The 17,640-nt window shown below is 41.8% G+C and overlaps 1 protein-coding gene across 3 annotated transcripts in view; it reads left to right on the top strand.

The window, feature by feature from the left end:
- The first annotated feature begins 2,111 nt into the window (after window positions 1-2,111).
- The window catches only part of RNF182 (ring finger protein 182), a 30,915-nt gene continuing 15,386 nt past the window's right edge, over window positions 2,112-17,640 (top strand). For all 3 annotated transcript variants that reach the window (XM_042049148.1, XM_042049150.1, XM_042049149.1), the window contains exon 1: window positions 2,112-2,313. The gene's annotated coding sequence lies outside the window, so the exon portion shown is untranslated. The remainder of the gene's footprint in view (window positions 2,314-17,640) is intronic.

Genomic DNA, 17,640 nt, shown 5'->3' with positions numbered 1-17,640 from the left:
AAGATATCACCCAATTGTCTCAACTGTCCCTTCTGGAAATGCTATTCTTTACCTTCAGCCTGAAGAGGGAAATGTTTAGAAGCCTGTATGTAAAATTGCATTGAAGATTAAAAGCCCCAGGAACACATGAAATTTTATCAGTACTCAGGTGCTTTGTATCAGTGAAGACCAGATAGTAAGTATGCCTTTCCTATCATTTTTCTGTCCATTCCTGTGTTTCCACCTGGGAGAAAGTGGTGGAGAAATTTATTTTATAAGAAAAATGAATAGGCATTATAGCAACAGCATTGCTTTCTTGGTCAAAACAATGACCATTTCTTTGAGCAATGTTCTCATTGCTCAGCTTTCTTTTCTAAATGAATCTTAAGTTAAAAAGCATTCTTACTCTTCCAAAAGATTTTAGAACATGAATTGCTTTCCAGCTCTTGGGGAGTTTTTGGGTTTTGGGGTTTTTTTTTTTACATTATATCTGTTACAAATATTGATACTCCATTTGGTTAAAAGGATGTGAGCCTTCTTTTATATTGGGAAAAATAGGCAGAATCTCTCCTATGCTATGAGATCCAGGATGCTGCAGGTCTTTCATTTCTCTAATGTTACTCTTTCCTCCTCAGAGCAAGCAAATTCACTATAAAGTAGAACAAACAAACAAAAAAATAAGCTCTGCTATGCTCTGACTGGATTTATATATTTTTTTCTCTTTTTAACTCTTGAATTGGTTTTTAGCATGAAAATTAGGTAGGTAAATATGTGGTGATCCCCCGTCTTTCATACCCAACGTTCTGTCTCCCTCATTTGTGTCGCCATTGTCATTTGGGTGTGTGATGATCTGCCAGCAGCTCTGCTGTAAGCTGGGCTGCTTTGTGAAGACCTCCTGTGGGGGTCTTTTTTGTCTTTGGCAAACTCTTCCTAAGGAGTATTTTCTGCAGTGTGCCAGCAGCTCTTGGCACAGATTCATCAGCTCACAGTGACTTGCAGTGCGGATACTTAATAGTCATCCCCTGTAGCTTGGCAGTAGCTGAGATGGATAATGCTGCCTCCAAGTTGCTCCTTGCATGTTAGGTTTCTTCTGTGTGGCAAACTTGGAAAGTCCAATTTAATCAATATAAACCAGAGAAAGAGAAGAGGGGAGATCCATCTTGCACTTCGAAGGATGTTTTATCAATTTTACTACTATTGAGAGAATAAGAATGTTTCAGGCAGAGAAATTAGAAGAGGATAGATCCAACAAGCCGATACCACTGAGCCTTCAGTGCAAGAGGAGAAAAGGAAGAAGAATGGAGGAACTGCCTCAGCTTTTGTCAGTCGTGTCAAGCAGGGAGAAGGATGTGAAGATGGGTGTCCCTGACACACCATAGGCTGTTGCTGTACGAAAACATACCACTCCACAGACTCAGGATAACCCCAAATCTCAAATGTGTCAGGACACTGATATCTCCCACACATCTGGCTGCTTTACCCTAATCCATTCTCAGCCTTTCCCTCCTCTTCCTTCCGATCACCCATGCTTCCCTTCCCGTTTACAGCACACAGGATGAGCCCTACACCTCCTCAACCCTTAGGGCCTGCTGCATCATACTAAACGTCCTGCAGAAGTCAAAAACCCCGTGGCACCCTTGGACCATGAGCTGCCGTCAAGAGGGATCCCAGCAGCAAGTTCCCACACAAAAGCAGTTCATCACCTGAAGATGTGGAGCTAAACCACTTTCAAAAAATGAAAAACTACTGCTAAAAAAGTTTTGTCCCGGCTTTATGGGGTTTTTGTGGTGATGCTCAGGGACCAAACGGGCTGCAAAGGCAGGAGGGCAGAAACTAGAGTGCAGGTCAACTCCCATGGTTGTTTCATGTCATGGGTGCTCCCTGGGTCCCTGCTGCCCTGCGGTCCGTTCTCGGAGAGTGAGTGTACCTCTGTGTGTGTTTTGGGGACAAGTCTCCCTGAGGAGGCGGCCAGTCTGGGACGGGGATGCTCCGAGCCGAGGGACCACATCCTGGCTCGACGATGCAGTCGAGGTGAGGGCGGCGAGGCGCTCTCCCAACCTCCGGCCGGGCTGGGCGGTGCCGGGGGCTGGCTGCAGGCGGAGGAGGAGGAAAAGGCCAGGATATTCCTGAATGAACAGCTCGCTCCTCACCCCACACCTCCGCCCGGCTCCCGCCTCCCTCCCGCCACTCGCCGGTGTCTCTTCGAGGCGCAGCCAGTTTCTATAGCGACGGCGCTGAGCCGCGGCTCTTCCGAGTAGTAACAAAGCCGGCCGCCCGCTGCCGCGCCGGGGCTGCGGGGGGACGCGGCTGCCTCTCCCGAGGACACCGCGACAGGTACGGAGTGAGGAGATGCGCGGCGGCCGCCGCCCGCCCCCGGCCAGGGGGTGCTGCCGCCGGGGGACGGCTGCGGGAGGGACAGGAGCTCCCCGCGGGCCGGGCGGCGGCCGCGGGGAAAGGGGAGCCGTCCGTCCGTCCGTCCGCTGCTTGTGGCAGCCGATAGGCAGCGGGGAGGGGTGCAGGAGGGGTGCCGCAGGTGCGCCCTGGGCGGCCCCTTCGCGACTTCGCCCCGGCGCCGCGGCCGCGGGCACCGGGACGGGGCGGCTGCCCCCGCGTACCCCCCGCCTGCCGGGGCGGCGGCGGCGGGAGGGGACGGCACGGGCGGGCTCCGCGCCCCGGGTGGCCAACCGGTGGGCTTGGCTCGCCCCTCTCCGCCGGGGACAGCGCTGCTCCTCGTCCCTTAAGGTTACCCCTTGATAACAATAATTTCGTTGTTGTTGTTGTTATAAAATATATGACCCCCTGGAAATTTTGGGGTTACAAAGTTTCGTTTCTTCAGCTTTTTAAAGTACTGATAAATAGGGTGATAGCCGTAAAATGCGCTACTTAGTTTAAAAAAAAGATCTAAAGGATTGGTGTTGTAGAGTAAACAAGACAATTACTGGTTGTTTTTAGGAGTAAGTGTACCGAAAGGTTTTAGGTAAAATGAGTCTGTAGCTGTCAGTCAGAAAGCTAAGATGGTAGAGAGGTGATAAACGTTTGCTTATCTCGGGCAGCCAAGGTTAGGCAAGAATAAGCCGTCTTCACCTACTGAGATACTGTCAGAGAGTGGATGGGAAGGTCATTAGCAGGTCATTAGCCTGAACAATGCTTTGTGGTGACTGTAATCGATAACATCCGAATGGTGGTGGCTGTGTGAATAGACATGGATTTCTGCAGAAGTTTAAAATTCAAAGGAACTTCCCGATGATAACAGAAGGCTGACCCCGCATGATGAGGTCCTAGGGAGCAGTCATTGTAGTTCATTGCTGAATGATTTCGGAAATAAACGAGATCCTGGGCCAAAGCAAAATTGTGCTGTGGCATGTATGCAGCCAGCACGTTCAAGATGGGAGTCTTCCCAGCTGTGAACAAGAGGAAAAAGGGAAATAGTACGTGAGAAGAGGACACTGTGATTGAGGACATTGTTATTGAGTAGGTGGACAAGAACTGACATTTTAAGTAATATGTAATCTAAATATCAGATTATTTGAGGTTTAAAAAGCTATACATAAGGTAATATCAGGGTATCAGAACTCAAAGGCTAAGCATTGACTGGAAGAAGTTTGAGAAGTACATATGAAGAATATATATATGAAATGTTAAGTTAAAAGTGGAGCTACCAATACCATTAAGCAAATGATGTGAAAACAGTGGAAAGGGAAGATACAGCTCTTCAGCAATTATGAATACAAGTAGGAAAGAAAATGGAGACAGGCTTCTCTTGCAAGAGACGTGTAAATAAAACGAAGTTTTAAGTGAGTGTTGATCAAGTTTAACTAATTTAACATTTAAATTAGTAATATAACAATATGTGGAGTGGAATTCAGATCTAGTTTTTTTTAAAAACAGCAGTCACCAAAAAAAAAAGTGGAATTTCTTAGATATGTTGATTGCAGTGTTTTTCCCAGTATTTACCAGTGCTTGTCCTTCTCTTCTTTCAAAAGTGTCAAAACGGTTTTGTTGAGTTACAACCTTCTGAATGACCTCTGTTTTTCATGCAACACTGGAAAGCAAACTCTTGGGTTCATAAAATGTGTAAAATGTAGACCTCAGATTAGTTTAGCATGATGGAAAATAGCATTTCAAGACCACACTGTGGGCTATCTGAAATTGAATGCACTAGCAGGAAATAGAAGGTCAGCTGTTCCTAGTAAAGGACACTTCTATCCCCTTAACTGCATGGCAGAGAATAAGAAGCATCAGAACTCACTGTCTTGCCTTAAAAATGAAGGGGATAAGCAAAATATTTATGGTTATGCTGCCTTGTGACATTTCATTCTTGAAATTGTTCCTTGTGGAACAATTGCAAACTCCACTGGATGAAGTTTTATCAGAGGAAAAAATGTAGTAGTTAAGGCAGTACCAGGAAAGACTGCAATAGTTCAGCAGAGATAATACACCCCATAACATAGCCTGCCATGTATAAGGGCTTCTAGTGGTCATCAGTTCTAGCAATTAGACCACAGTCCCTCAGACTGTCATTTCAGACCTTCGTGGTGCTCCTCAGTCCAGACTAGGTTTATAGGAAGCCTGTTGTCAAATTTTCTTGAAAGCATCATCTAAAGCTGTGCTTTGATATAAGACCACTGCAGGAGCCTGCTTGCCACTAATCCTCTTGCTGTGTTCAGTCCTAACATTTTTTATTTATTTCCTAGTTAGATGACTTGCTGTTAAGTGTTTTTTTCTGGAGATGTACATGTGCTTGCTGTAGCCAGCAACTCTTTCAAGTATGCAGGGACACTTATCACTTGCTGCCTGGAGGTTGTGATTCAGTCCTTCCAGCAAGGTTGCTAAGGAGTACTAGGGATCGTTGGAGAGAAAAGCTCAGGAAATTCTCCTGTGGCCTTTGCACACATTGTGTGCTGAAGCACTCCCTGTCCAATATGAACTACTGTTCTGACAGTAATATAGTATGGCCAGGTGTGCACCTCAGGTTTCACACTGTAACATAAGATAATTGTGACCTTTTAGTAAAAACAATACGTGCAAGTGTGAAAGTGCTGTGATACGCTGCAAAGAGCTCAGGACTCTTCAAAATGTGCCTTAAGTTTGAAATTCATTTGCAAAGACAAATAAAGAAGTACAAGATGTGCAGCTTTTAACCTAGTACAGCGCTACAATTTTTAAAACCAAATCCTGCATATTTCATTCAGATGATTTTTTCCTGCAGAGATGATGCAGCACAGCATTTTAGGCATAATAAATGTCGTAATTCAACATACCTCTCCTTTTCCTATATTATCTTTTTCACCATCAATGAGTGGACACAAACATTCAGTAGAAGTTGAAATAACGCAGCAGGAATTTAAGTTTAGTTCAGATAGCATGAAAACCTGTGGTGTTCCAGCATCACTAAAGCATTGAGCAGAGACTTCAAATCCATTTAGGTTCTGATATCTCTTGCCATTTCCAAGAAATTTAGCCTAAGTGTTACAAAGCTGTAGTTCTCTGAAAGACTCAGGGTCACAAGTGTTTTGTAGATATATATTGCATTTTGAAAGTAGCATCTATAAAGATTAATGCCATTGGTGGTAGTTCAGAAATTGGATAAAGGAATGGGGGCAGACTGTCTTATCTCTCAGCTTTCCTACTTCAAGTAGGAATTGCCCAACTTATCTGTGGAAAGGCAGCCTCATAGAAAGAAAGGGGTGTGACAATCTGGATTTGAGAATAACTGTAAGGAAACCTGAAGGTGTATGGGGCTGTAGTGAGGAAGAAGGTGGGGCTGATGTGCAGCCCATGATGCAGACACAGCCCTAGAGTCAACGGGCATGGTGGGAGAGTTACCTGGGACTGGTGTGAGGAGTCAGGTTGAGATGGGACTCGGACAGGCTGGTGGACACCCAGCCCAGAAAATCTGATATTAGACAGTGTGCATCAGTTCCTCCCAGTGGATGGCCCAGCTGAGGGCTGAAGTCTTCTTTTAGACTCCCTTTTGTAAGCCTTCAAGGCTTTGTTGGTAATATCCATGGCTGAAGGTTTGGTCAGGAAACCCAAACCTTCCCATAATAGTTTCAGGGCAGGTGTTGTTCCAGGCAGGGGAACTCGTCTTGGCAGGCAGTACATGGCAAAGAAAGAAAACTCCCATTTCAGATGGATAGCCAGTCTGTAGTCAGGCAGGAGATGTTCTCCTGTGAACAGAAAGAAAATATTCCCCCCTTGGTGACTCACAAGCAGTGACCTGATCAGAGTTTGCCTGAAAAAGCATCTGACCTTGAAGCTTCTGCTGTGGAATAGCTTTATGTGAAAGTATGGCTTGACTGCTGAGGAGCTACACTGCAGGTGTTTACCAAGGACCTGTAGGTGCGATTTGCCTCCCAATACATGATGGGGGACCTGGAGTATTTCCACAGGAGTATTCTCTGTTGAAAACAAACATGCTCAAATCTCAAGATGATACTGGCTTTCCACTCTCAACAATTCCTACAACTCTCAAAAGAGCTTTAAAAGGCTTACCAGTGCTTCTACCACTATTGAAAATATTCAGTTTATTTAGCTAGAATTTTATAAACACTTTAAACAGAAATTTTGAGTAGTGTTTGAATCACCAGGTGGAATGTTGTATAATGTGTGTGTAATGAGGGCTTTTATCTTCCTGTATCTTTTTCAGTTCACTGAATTACACTTCTATGCTGTTAAAGTGACAGCTAAATGAAAGTCAAAAAAATAAACAGTGCTGTGTTTGGTGCTAGGTTCAAATGGTACAATGAGTGAATTGCAGGGCCACAAATTAGACAATGAGAATAAAACAAAGAATTCACTAAATAACTGCTGACTATACTGCGAATTCAGTGAAGCTTCCTGTGGAAGAAAATGATGAGTTTTTGTATGACTAAAACTGTATTGTAATACATATATTCAGTGGAATGCTGTAGTACTTGGATTTGCTTTCAGTATATTACAGACATTTTACTGTGTCCACGGAATCAAAGAGCACTTTTGTACCTGATGCTTATTCCTATAATCAAGTTGCCTCTCATTCTCTGACAAACCAAACAGACTGAGCTCTTTAAAACCTTTCTCTAAAGGAGATTTATTCAGCTCATGAATATTTTTTTTGGTGACTATCTCACTGTTCCTGTGAGAAACTGTCCAGTTGTTCAAAATTCTGTATAGATTGTGAACACTGTGACTGTGCAAAATACCTTAGTTTGACTCTCACCACAGCCTAAAAGGTAATGGTATCTCAGCCGTGTTTCCCTCCTCACCTATCCCACTTTGCTAAATTCATGTTGCAAATATCTCACACTCAGATCATTTTCTCTGTGACTTCTCTATGTCTCTGCTCATTACAGGAGGGTTTGACTAGATGACCTTTAAAGGTACATTCCAACCAAAACTGTTCCAGTCTATGATTCTGTATTCATAATTAGGTATCCAGCTTACCCGAATAGTCATAGCTTTTTCTACAGTAATCTGATACACTAACAACGAAGCTAGCAAGTACATAAATGTTAAAGAGAAGAGCTTTTTTTTTGTGTTAATTCCTCATTTTATTTGTATCACTTGGGCAAAGTTGTTAGGTGGAAGTGCTCTCTGTGCTTTTAAAGATTCTAGTGTATTTCTCCTTTCTTCTCTGCCATCACCATGGCAGACCAAAAGTTGTGTTTTCCTTCTAATAGGTCTCTGAGATAAGTCCTTGATGTTTGTGCTATTATATTCAAGGTCAACACCTTGAATAACACTTGTTAAGTGAATGGAAATTAAATATTATCTTACTAGTCAGATCTGTCTAAAAAGACCAAAAGGGAGAGCATCTTCTGACAGTATTTATGCTCAAGATGATAGGCATGGGTACCTGCTCATTTAAAGATCAACTAACAATGAAAAATTTCATTTCTGGCCCTCTCTGTCTTCCAAAAATTAGGAAAAAGTATCTATCCAGCAATATAAAAACTGCCCTCTTTATATTGTAAGTTTTTCTTAGCCTGAAATATCAACCTTAATCTTAAAATGCCATGTCTTCCATAGGACAAAGAGAACAAAAAGCATACCAACGATGAATCATCTGTTTTTGTTATCAGTCATTCAGACCCTTTGGTGATGGATGGGTGAATAGATTGAGCCTAGAACTGTAAGCCAGCTTGGCAGCTGGCAGGTAAGTCCCTGGAAGCTCACCAAAATGCTTTCTCAAGCATCACACTTCTGTTTTGCTTGTTGTATTTAGCCAAATCATATCCTAGAATATAAAGTATCCTCTTAAGGACAATAGGATCACACTTAAACATAAATCTACTTTCAGTGGAACTTAAACATGTGTGCTCTGTAGTCATCTGAAGAAGGATGTATGTGTGCTCTGGTAGTCATCTGAAGAAGGATGCTTTCTTGGATGGGGAACTAGAGAAACAGCGCTTACAAGACTTGGAAAGAGCAAGTAGGAACTGAAAATGACTGGTGTGCAGGTGATGTAAAAGTGAAGTAATAATATTGCATATTGATAAATCCCACAAAAATCCCAAGTGAAGTAAGTTTCCAGTAAATTTAGTTTCATTTGTTTCTTGAGGATTTGTACTAGTTTGAAAACAAACCAGTGGGAGGCACCAAGTCAGAATAACAATTTAATAGGGAAATTAAAATAAAGGCAGAAAACACTGGTTCAAACTGACAGAGTCAGGATACAACCTGACACCCCGTTAGTCAGGGTGGTGGTAGCAGTCCGGTAGAATGGTGGCTGCAGTCCTCCTGAAGCGGTGGATGAGGTTCTGTTGAAGCAGTGATGCTGTAGAAAGGGGCTGCTCTTCCTCTGAAAGGCCAGTGGTGGCTATGCAGCTCTTGTCCTCTGGGAATCCAGTGGAAAAGGTATCTGTGGTGTTCAGAATTTCAGATTCTATCCAGGATGGAATGCTTGGTTCCTCCTTCTGGGTGGAGCATCTCACCATGGGATGATGAGTCATGAGGCCAGGTGTATGGGCTCATTAACAGAAAGATAGTCCGGAGGGAGGAGGCAAGGAAACACTGTCCCACCTGGTTTCAACAGCTCATGAGGATGGTAATGGAATACACTGCAACCCAGGACAGGATTAATGAAACATTCTTACATGATGGCTTTGCCCAACTGTCATCTGACAGGCAAGTTAAAAGCATTTTATAACCCTGGAATGGAGAAGCACTGAGTGCAGTGGGATCTCCCTTCCTTCCCCTGGTATAGCTCCAAAGACAGCTTGTTCCAAAGTAATGTGCTGTGCTTATGGCAGCATTTGCATTAAGAAAATTCTTTTTATGAATTTATTGTAGCATGGCCAAAACACCTGCTTCATGCTGAAGTGTGGTTTTCAGGGTCTAAGGATAGTTCTCTGTGTGTTCATCAGTGTAAATGTAAGGCTTCAATAATGCATATTGACACAGATTTATTAAAATATGACTTCTCATTGACTTTGGGACAGGGAGGAGGGAGAAATGGCACAAAAACACATAGAAACTTTCTGGGGTGGCTCCTTTAAATGCAACTGCATTTAAATTTGATATTCCATTTTGATGGCTATGAATAGATTAAACAGCCTTCTGAACTTTATGCCCTGTTAAAAATTAAGTGGCCTGCCTATGTTCTGTTTCAGTAAAGTAAAATTATTCATGAAGAGAAATGTCAGTTGTGCCAGTCTTATAATTAATTTTCGGTTTTAATAACATTAACAGGATGCTTCACTCACTGTTTGTCATTTATACAGATAGCTCATATAGTGTATGTGTGTGTATTTGAAATTCTGTAGGTATCTTGAGAGGGTAACAGCTTTTCTCTTGTTCTGGAACACACACACCTGCGCGCACACACACGTTTGTACATGCTACCTTCTCAAGAGAGCTAGAGTATTTTAAATTATGCAGATATATGGACATGTATATTTATATTTGCCAGACAGACCAAGGGTATAAATTGACATCACAGATACATGTGTGAAAATTTTCTGCATTCAGTGATGCAGGTTACTTTACAAACAAGTTCATCCCTGTAACCTTTTGTTTGCCTTTTGCTCAAGGAAGAGAAACAATTTCACACAGTGTGAAAAACGAGGTTCACTCTCCTGTTAGAATTTAAAGAGTTTAATATAAAGACAATAAGAGACACATAAAATAAAGCAAAGGGATAACGGCCGGGTGCCTTGGCGCTCTGCCAAGAGCACCCCTGATGCCCGAGGTGAGTCCTTTTTATACCATTTTTACTGTCTGTTCTCTATTCATATTAAAACTTTTCCTGGGGCTGTTCTGCATGGCCACGCCTTGGTTCCGCCTTTTTAGAGCATGCGTAGTCTTCGGCCTTGTGGTTTTATTTCTTTTGATTCTTGGGGTTGGGCCCGCTAGGTAAGGGTCGATGGTAGGGTGGATCTCTTAATTCTCCAGACAGTCAGGGCTGATTGCAGCTTTGGCCTCTTTGCCCCCGGGCAGAGTGGTGATAGCGGCTCTCGGACCCTCCTGGCCGCCCGTTCTCCAGCGGAGCAGCCTTTGGGCCCTTTTGTTCCCCGGACAAAGTGTTGATTAGCAGCTCCTTGGGCCTCATCCTCTGCTCGCTTGGAGGTTATCTTACTTGCTCACACTTGCTAACATTCTTGCTAAAACGAGAGAAAACTACATCCACACAGCAAAAAGCATTTCTAACATTATATAATATCTACCTTAATACTTTGCGAGAAGCCAATACTATAATATATGTTTATAACACACAGTATGATCAGTAAAGTGCAGCTGTGGACATAATTCTATGCAGGTGTCCAAAACAGAAATATCTATCTACTGACTGTAAAATAGTAACTTGCAATAAACAATCCTGCTGCATATTTGATGCCTCTTCCATTTTACTGTATCATGCTGCACTTCTTTCATTAGCAGTGTTACATCTTTATGGTTTTTTCCTTTCTTTATTTCACTTACAGTCTTGTTTGTCTGCTTGCAAGAAAGCCAGTCTCATTGGAACAGAGATTTTTTGTTTGTTTGTTTCAAAGAGTTGCCCTATATGTTTTATTTTGCTGCTCACACATTAGCAATGTCAACCAAAGCACAGATAAAGAGCAAAAAGAGGCATGAAATAATGCTATGAGAAATAGTAAACCCTGGGAAATAAAAAATATACAGTGATCAGCACATGGCTCTCTGTATTGAAAAGTAAGGAGGAGATAATATTATTTGGCATCAGTTTTGAGTCACAATGGATTGGAGTGGTTTGCTGTGTTTTGCGTGGGTTTTTGTTTGTTTTGGCTTGTGCTTTTTTATGGTGGGGAGGATGGACGATAAGGGTCTTTCAGGAAGAAATATTAATCATGAATGGGATTTCTGCACTGGCATGTGGATGAGAACACATTTCTGACCTGGCAGTATGCCTGCTAAAATACCTAATTTTGCATTACCAGACACACTGCAATGCTTATATCAAAATTTCTAGAGAATACACTGAAGGAGTGCAGAGTGCTCAGGCAATGGGCAAAGCCTGAAAGACTTGTAGAAAAGAAAATCAAACTGAGCCCGTATATTGCAAGTTCATATTGTTCTGAGAGAAGAAACAAATCTTGGGAAAGCAATTTCATCAGCATTCATAGCACTAAGCAGTGGCCCAGTTCCTGGGCTGCCTGCTCCAGAACTGACGTCATCTGTCCACCATGACATACTGGACCACTCAGACTGGCACACAAATACTGAGCAGCTGCCTCACACAAATCCAGTTGCATATCTCTAGCAAAAGAAAGACTCTAGTCAGAGATGAATGGTTATTCACCCATCTGCAAAAAGAAATGCAGTGTGCTGGGCAGCAAACAGCAAGCATCATACATTCACTGATGAGCAAAGTGATAATGGGGAAACCACAGGGAATTGTGTTGATAGGAAATGGGTAAATATTGGGGGTCTGTTCAGCTCAACCCACTGGTTCCAGGGAGGACACTTGACAAAGCTCACGGCTTGCATACAGCCCCAGATGCCCATGAAACTTGGGTGGGTTTTTTTTTCCCTGATTTTTCTGTCTTCTGGAGGTCTGAGAGAGAGGAAACTGAAGTCCTTGACCTCTACTCTGCCTCTTCAGAGTGCCATCTGCCCTGGAAAGACTGAAGTTAAGAGTTGTGGCTTTTGTGTTCCTGCTGCTGGCTTTTAGGCTCTGGGATATGACAGGCAAGATATGCACAGGTCACACGAATTTTAGGGTTTCTTTCAGTTACACGGGGAACCAAAAAGGGCTGCTGTTAAGGAATAGACAGTATAGAAACATCTTTGATCCCCTGCCTAGACTGAGTGAATTAGCTAAATGGTGAATATCTCACATTGCGCAATCATTATTGTTCATCATTGTGACAGGCCGGAAAGAGCAAACATAATAATTAATACTCGGCATTGTGATAATGCCGTTATGTCCCAGCTTCCAATTGTTTAAACGAAGCTTCTCTTTTATTTAAGTAGCTCCCTGATAATTCTGTTAAATCTTTCTTCTCTTCAGTCTTGCATCAGTTTTTCAATAGAGACATCTTGTGTCCTCTGGTGAGGTGGGCTTACAGGCGGGGAATGTCTGTGTTTGTGTGTGTGTGTGTGACTCCCTTTCAAGTACTCATTGTAGCACACAGCTATGACTGAATTATTTTCTTCAAATGTCAGATAAAATTATCCAGCTAAACATTATTGTACACATACATATTGTATATATGCTACCTGTAGATTAAAACCTGTAGATTAATCTATTAACGTAATGTTTAAAGTAATATATTGAGCTACTTTTCATAGAATCTTAGAATGCTTTGGTTTGGAGGGGACGTCAGAGATCATCTAGTTCTAACCCTCCTGCCAAGGTCAGGGACATTGTCCACTAGAACAGGTTGTTCAAAGCCCCATCCAACCTGGCCCTAAATTTGCACTTCTTTTTTTCTGCATTTTCAGAAATGCTGTCTTTTATTCCAGTTGAACAACAGTCACTAGCAACAATATTCTAGCTGATGTGGTTTCTTTTATGAAGAGATACTAGTGCTCGTTTTCAATGTGAAAATTGCAATTAAAGCTTTTATCTATGCATTTTCCCAAATATATAATAATGGATTTATAAGTATGGAAGCATAGTGTGTGAGAGAACACACTCCCTCCTTTTTAACACTTACTGGAAAATGCACTGTGTGTTAGACCTGCTTTTGAAAATCAGAATAATCAAAGAAGTAATATATTATAAAGAAAAATACCTGAAAATGTGAATGTTCCTGTTAAAATATATACATGTAAGCTTTATCTTTATTTGATAGTGCAGTTCATGGATGGTTGAAATAAAAGTAATCAACTGTCAATTTTGTATGTTTCTTATATTGTTAATTTACAATGCCAAGAATGTGTAATGACTAGAAGTCCACAGATGAAGACAGGCATATGGAAATTGTATTAAGTGCCCCTGCTAAAACTGAGGATTCTCACTTAAAGGCCAGCCTCGTGTCAGAGGTGGAGAGGAGGCTGCCACCCTCAGGGGTGACTAGACCCCAAGCTATGGCAGTTCCACATAGGTAGGGGGTAAAATGTCATCTGCCGAACAGACTCTGGGAGAATTTAGCAAATCTTATAGCAGTAGCCAACATTTCCAAGTAGGTATTTTTTTAGTTAGGGGTATTCAGCTAGCTTTGTTTCTCCAGAGCAGCCCTGTGATCTGTACTGACCATAGAGGAGGTAGATGTCAATGCCTGTCAGACCTCTCAATACTGTCCCTTATGTGACTATGAGAATCTTTCTCCTGGTCATGTGTTTGCTTTGTACATGGGTAGCAATGTGCTTGGTATGAGAGGTTGTCCTGGGTCTGCATCCAGAATAGGTGAAAGGGCCAAGGGGCACTAGAGTGCATTCTTCACTGTGAGTCACTGCCCAAGGGGTTTGGGAGTCCTCCAGTAATGAGGAGGGTTCATAATACTCAGATGGACAAGGCCCTTCAGACCTGTCTCTACTTTTGTTGAGAATTGTAGTGGGCACCTTGACTGGTGAGAGTGGGATTGAATGGGTGTAGAAGCACCAAAGTAACCGTGCGAGGTGAGAATGGCGAGGTCATCAAGATAACAGCACACATTTACATGACCTTCCAAGGACACCCAGTTCAGGAGACAGGTCAGTGAGTAAATCCTGGTGACTCACAGAAGTGGGTGGGAAGAATAGATTGATTGTTGTTGCCTAAAGGACAGCAGAAACTCACGTCCAGCAGCAGCACGCGTTTGCCAACCTAAAAAGAAATGAGAATTTAGGATAAGGCATTTCCTGTTCACCATGTCATTGCAAGGATTGTATCTCCATTATGAATGCTGAACAGACTTTTGGTTACCTATGTCTCGGTGCTTGTGAGTCCAGGGATTGGAGTGAGATCAACACCCTCCTATTCTGTAAGATCTCACATTGAGCTCTTTGAAATTCTTGGTACGGAGTGCTGCAATATCATCTTCTAGGCTTTTCAGGATGTGAGGTTTGAACCAGATGATTTCCAGAGGTTCCTTCCAATGTAAATTGTTCTGTAATTCTGTCACTTGAATGCAGGTGAAAGAGCCAAGGGCCACAAGAGTGCATTCCTCACTATGAGTCACTGCTGGGGGGGCGGCAGTTTGGGAGCCCTCCAGCAACAAGGAGGGTTCATAATACTCAAATGGACAAGGCCCTTCAGAGTTGTCTCTACTTTTGTTGACAATTGTAGTGGGAGTATATTCCATGAACTTCACTGCACAGGTGATAAGATTAGTATAGTATAGTTGTATGCTCATTTCTTAAATCTTACACTTAATTTTGTTTGTTCTATCTACCCATGTTTTCTTTTTAAGAATGGGTTTGAGTCACCTAGGTACAAAAATAAAAAGTAAAAAAAAAAAAGAAAAGGCATTTCTGAGCATAAGTTAGTTTTAAATAATCTTGCACTTGAAAAAATTCCATTCAGTGTATCTTTCTGACTGAAGGCTGTAAACCTCTGAACTTCAGGGACCTGGGATTGAAATGTCATCTCAGTTGCTGGCTGAGACAGGATCAATCACAAACAATGAGGATTATGTATCCATCTAAAAAAAAATACAGTGCCCAGACTGAACTGTCCAATTTGCAGACCTCATCTTGTCACGCTCTTTATGGAGCTAAGCTGATTGTATGAGGCTGGAGCCACAAGTAATCTCTCTGATTCAGCTCTGCTGCAATGTTGCTGGACATACAGAATGAAGATATGTTACTCAAAATCATGCACATTGTCAGCTCTAGCATAGCCCAAGAGTTGTGCTTTTGGTTTGCTACTTGTCTGGCAAAATACAGTTTCTTTAAGAACACTGAAGGATCTGCTGTGAACCCCACCAGCCTTTACCCTTAGTAGAATTCTCTGTTAAATGAACTGAGCCATTTGTTATTGGTGGTCTGACAAATCAAGGAGTAAATGTAGAACTAAATAAAACAGCTTTCTCCTGAACTTTGCTATTTCACTGCAGCTATTTTACTGGTATTTTCAGTATCAAAATGAGTGCTACATTTTGATCCCAAATACTTCTGTGTTCTATCATTCTATTACTATTTATCCCAGTCATTCTCATGTGTGTGGTGGGCAACAGAAGGTATGTTTCATTTTTCCATTTCTTTTCATATTCAGATTACTACCAAGTTTTCATATCATCTATTCTTGTATAGATGATATGAACACATTTTCCTCACCTCCCACCTCTGTCTGTGCCTTAATACTTTCTTAATTTGATTCCTGTCACTTGCAACGTACGCCTTGTAACCTACACTTTCCTAGCTGACTTGACACTTCCATTGCTTCCCTTCCCCTTACCTAACCCCCCTGTACCTTTTTTGGCCATCTTCCTAAAGTGTATAATTCTGCATCCTTGAAATCCCCCACAAATTCACCTCATGTATCAAACTTGGTTTTATTCCACTCAGTCCTTCTCCCCCTGTACATGCTTTCTGCTGTGTTTCCTTAGCATGCCATTTTAGAAGGCTTTTTCCTAAATTTTGTTCACTTGCACTTAGCCCTGTCTGTCCACTCCATACATGAAAGTCTTCCAGATTCATCATACTGCTGTTCTCTTTTCTCTGATTCACTCTCCTCTGTAAGGATCCCAAAACTCTCAGGTAACAATCTTATAAATTGTGTTCTGTGATCTGTTACGCTCGGGCAACAGCAGTAACACAATGGAATTAAGCCCAGTGGCTTCGCACAAGTATCAGCAAGAGTAAGACTTACTTTGGAGTGCTTAGAAAAGATAGTGAGCATTTACTTTGAAGGTCCTTTTTTGCTCCATTTAGATCTTGTGCTTAATGACGTGGTTATTAAGGTGTTGCTGTAAGATGCCTTATAGTCTTTAACGACAATTAGAGTGTGTAGTGCTTTAGTTTGTTTCTCTTGAGTAGCTAAGCTAAAATCTTACTATGTGAAATGGTTAAGGATTGCTATGGACTGTGAGTGGGATCTCAAGTTCTTTCTTAACCACCGGTGTAATAAGCCAGTGGTTCCACCTGGTATGTTCACAGAAGATGAGACACATCTGAGGCTGCAGTGTCTCATTTGGATGTGATGCTGAGTGTGTGTGAGTGTATCAAATACTTCATTCACATAATGTTCGATCAGTAAGTCCTTCAGACTTGATATCCTGCCAATGGGGCTGCCACAATTCATGTATTCATAAACAGTGTCCTTGAGATCTTGTCTGCTCCTTTCTGCACAACCCAGTGTATTAAAAGAACTTTATCTTTTTGGGGAAGGGAACAGTATCCTGTGGTTTTTATGAATGACTAGATGCCATCATAGTTGTTTACTCATGATGTTCCCTGGTTGGAGTTATATATTATGAAGTACAGTTGTTTCCAAGATTTAATAATGTGACAGTTAAATTTATTTTCTTTTTCAGTAGCAGAGCCAAGGAGAAATTAATCATTGTTTGTGTCAGTTTTCTAGTCAATTCAGTATGACTTTTGCCTTAGATGGGATTACAGATTTAGGAATTGAATAAATGAGGCAGTAACAAATGTTAGAAATGTCAAAAAGGTATCTATTCTATGAAACAGCAATCAAGAAAAGCATACAGTAGTAGCTTAATTCTACCAGATTTCTCCCTGTTACCCAAATAAATAATTTTGCCTGAGAAAGGCCTGCATGTGCATCCTAAGAAAATGTTTGCATCCAAGATTTAATTCCTGCTGTCTTTTTACAAGCTAAACTCAGTGACAAGTTTTGACAAACAAATCCCTCAAGTAAAATTTTTATTAACACATCTTTAGAGCTACAGGCTACCAAAAGGAAAGCAACAGGAAGACAACGTTTTTTTCTCAAAGGGATTTTTAAGACAAGCCAATGTGATTTGTTGACATATTTGTAAGCGTTGCCTCTTGTTTGATTGAATCACTCTTGATTTACACAAGAGGATCTTTGTCTAATGAATTATCAATATGCCGTGTTGCCATTTTTCTTATCAGAAGACTTGTGACCACTCTGACCAAAAAGGAGACAATGCTTTTATTGCTCTACTGTACCAAAAAATGCATCTCTGAAAATGCTGTGCAGAGCTTTTGATTGTATGCAATTCAGTGGGAAAGCTAGAGATTTGGGCACAGACAGCATGATACACTATCACCTTTTGCTGTGGACAAGGAATGCTTCATTAATAAGGCAAAGTGGGCACTAGGGCTGTCTAGTGAATCTACTTAACATAAAATTCACCACTGAAGCCG

This window comes from Corvus kubaryi, unplaced genomic scaffold (genome assembly GCF_017639235.1).
Source record: "Corvus kubaryi isolate FWS band 111438036 unplaced genomic scaffold, C.kubaryi_AGA036_p1.0 69, whole genome shotgun sequence".
NCBI lineage: Eukaryota > Metazoa > Chordata > Aves > Passeriformes > Corvidae > Corvus > Corvus kubaryi.
This window is presented reverse-complemented; position numbering and strand designations above follow the sequence as displayed.